Source organism: Medicago sativa, chromosome 2 (assembly GCF_051527215.1).
Source record: "Medicago sativa cultivar Bolivia chromosome 2, Bolivia_mono, whole genome shotgun sequence".
Lineage (NCBI taxonomy): Eukaryota > Viridiplantae > Streptophyta > Magnoliopsida > Fabales > Fabaceae > Medicago > Medicago sativa.
This window is the reverse complement of record NC_140750.1, coordinates 16063741-16067064: the sequence shown is the minus strand read 5'-3', so window position 1 is coordinate 16067064 and position 3324 is coordinate 16063741. Positions and strand designations below refer to the sequence as shown.

The window sequence follows — 3324 nt, the reverse complement described above, 5'->3', positions numbered from 1 at the left end:
TACGTCTAATATGGGTGTTACAAAGTCACTAGATTACCTTACCAACGAAATAAAAAACTATTATTTGTGTGACTGGCATGCAATGTTTGTTTGGCTTCATGTACAAACAATTTATAGAGATTAATTTCTATGCACTGACAGTGCAATTCTTTTTACACATACGTCCAATTAAATTGCACCATATTGCCACCTTATAGTTTCGCTCCTATAATATGTTCACAAATATCTACATGGCGTGATTTTATTGAATGAATGTGTAAAAAAAATTACATTGTAGGTGAATACAAATTAAATCCTAGAATAAGATGTTTATAATTGTTCTGGACTGACTCAAGGCCGAGAATCCACATTATATAAGGTACAATACATGAAGGAGCAGACCAATAAGACTCTCCAATCTTGGACCCCCCTCTATTCCATAACATCGCAATGGCTAGTAATGGTCATCATAGCTATGAACATTACGCGCACATTGTTGATGTGCGGCATTCATAACGAACCATCCATTATCATTCAATGACTCTTCATGGGTGTCTATAATAGCATTCTTCACTACAATGCAAGGTACATATTCTTTCTCATTTTACACCTCTCACTATTTGCTCTCTTGACTAGAGCGTTAGAGTGTTCGCAAGCATCATCCTACATCCATCTCAAAAGAAGTTCGATCTCGCCAACTCTTCTCCACGCAAGATCAATAGCTAATGTAGTTTTTCTGCAAGAATGATACAGAATGTTACTTGATTACATTGTTTAAATTGTGTAAAATAGAAAATATGTGGAGGTGAAAACATGGTACCATTTAATTTAATTCAGTACTCTGTTTCTTACTTCTGATTAGAATTTTATCAAGATATGAAACCAATACATACATTTTATATCATAAGAAAATCCAAACAGCAAAATAATAACATTTTTACATTAAAATTTTGTTTCTTTTCACTTCAATTTGTCTTTATTCTTTACTAGATGTGTTTCATATTTTAGTTGAGAGTTTTTCATTGACGATTAGTCACTTTCTAGTAGATCTTCTGGTATCCAAATTTGTCGGAATTGGATCCTATCAATCCCATGGTCAAAGGTTCCATGGCTAATTAAATGAGATGAGAGTGACATTTTAATTTAACTTTTAGTCACCGTTTTCTAGTTCTACCACCAACTTAGTACCGTTGTTAATTTTTTATGTCATTGTCGTTACCTTTTAAAAGGTAATTTTGTTTAGCCCTTTTCAGCTATTTTTACAGATTCATTTGTTAATTTCATGATGTTGTTCCGTCAAGTTAAAAAAAATGTATATGGCTCCGTTTGGCATTAGTGATTTCCACTTCTTGGATATTATTAATCAAATCAAAGCGTGTATTATTAGTATATTTTCAAAACATCCACATGTTTGATGTAGATGATTATTAAAAAAAAGTATACAAGTGTTTTGACGGAAACAGATCGAAATGATGCCAAATGCATATCATGAAGATACATTTGATCATGCCACTCCAAATAAATAAAAGTACAGGATTAAAACAGACCTAGTGGGTATATATTATGCTATGCATACATCAACCTTATAATCACAATTACAATTGTTTTATCTATGTATTCACATCAAAGATTTATCACATGTGCATATATTTATTATATATCAAATCAAAAGAATAGCATGTCTCTCATAAAGTCAAAATACTATATATGAGGCAGTGACTTTCATAACTCCAACAATCAAACAAAATATAGAAACTCAATGTGCAAAAGAAGAACAAACACAAAATTAGTATAATCACACCATATAATAACTATATTCCCAAGTATATGCAATGTACACATACAACTTTTACACACCAAATCAAAATTTGTGAGATTTAATGGTTCCAGAATATGTACCTGGTCTCTTCAAGGTAAATTTAATGAGAGAAGAGTTTAAAACTTACAAAAATTGATCACACCATACTGCATATCTCCTTTGCTTTTACTTTCTCCATTCCTTTTCTATTCTTCTCATTTCCATGCTCAAACCAATCAAAGAATGCTTTCAGATTCCAAGCCCACCAAATAATTAGGCTAATAAATTTGGCTCGGTTGTTGTAGCTTTTATGTCTCTTTGTTAAGAAAAGCCCTTTTGCCAAATCGTGAATCTCATGACCAATAATCAACAATTGCCGCATCCGTCAATAAACTACACCGCAAAATCCACATGTAAGTTTCGTTAGATGAAGAACACACATAAAGAAATAGATAACTTAAATTTGAATCACTGTGATTGTTTTAACAGTATGGCCAAAAAACATTTGGTTAAAATCCTCAAGATTGTTGTATATTTAGATGTGGAATTATCATGTATAAGAAGAAATTAAAAGAAATATGATAATAATAATTAAGACCAGTAATAAAGAGAAATAATGAAAAGGAACTTATCGAATTTGGTGGTCGACACAGCTCCATCAAAATCTTCACAAGTCAAATTAGAGGGAACCTGCAAAAGAGCACACTGTTAATTAAGTAACCTGAGGCATGACATAGTCATTGTCCTTGAGGATTTTATCCGCCTCACAAGCGCATATTCTCCCAGGATACAACAGTTCTTCCCGGTTATGAATCATAACCAGAGGTGACAAAACAACTCAAATTTATCTCAAAGATATCATGAGATGGAACCCAGAAACTTAATATTTTGGATGAGGGAAAATAATTTTTTGTATCACTAAATATGAATGAAGTGAGGGAGTCTATATGTACTGTATGCAGGTTGATTATATTCTGTCCGTACGTTCTGCTCCTCAAAACAAATATTATATAAGCTATTTTTCAAAACTAACAGTTGAGCACAATAAAAATGTGGGATATACACATACTCAGTACTGTTACTTTGAAGACCAATTCTTGGCATAAATATAGGGATTATTGTGCACGTTTGAGAAAAACTCAAATAGTTTTTAACATTATGCCAACATATTTTATAGTAGGAAAACTATATAAAAATCTGTATGTATATGCTTTGATGACTCAAGAAAGATTAAAAAATAGTTTGTTACATAGAACCGGTCAAATAAATTGACTTGAATATCAGCTAAAAATATTTTCACTTAAAATAAGGAATATATATATAATATAATTGAAAAACTTTTGAAATATAAATAATATTTACAACATAACAAAAGTTTATTCTCTAAGCTAATGGTAGTTCACTTTCATAATTGATTGATTCGCACAGGACACAAATTATAATGTCACAAAAAATATGAACATAAATTTATTCCTCTCATATTTTTTCTTTAATCGATCCTCACAGACCACAAATCAAACCTGCACAAAAGAAACTAAAATATTGTC

The 3324-nt window shown here is 31.2% G+C and overlaps 1 long non-coding RNA gene across 1 annotated transcript; it reads right to left on the bottom strand.

The window, feature by feature from the left end:
- LOC146944968 (uncharacterized) lies at positions 1 to 2725 on the bottom strand. The gene is made up of 2 exons (XR_015026196.1): positions 1926 to 2725; positions 1 to 715 (listed from the first exon to the last, which is right to left on the bottom strand). It is a non-coding gene; the product is annotated as an uncharacterized LOC146944968 (long non-coding RNA).
- Between the last annotated feature and the right edge of the window lie 599 nt (positions 2726 to 3324).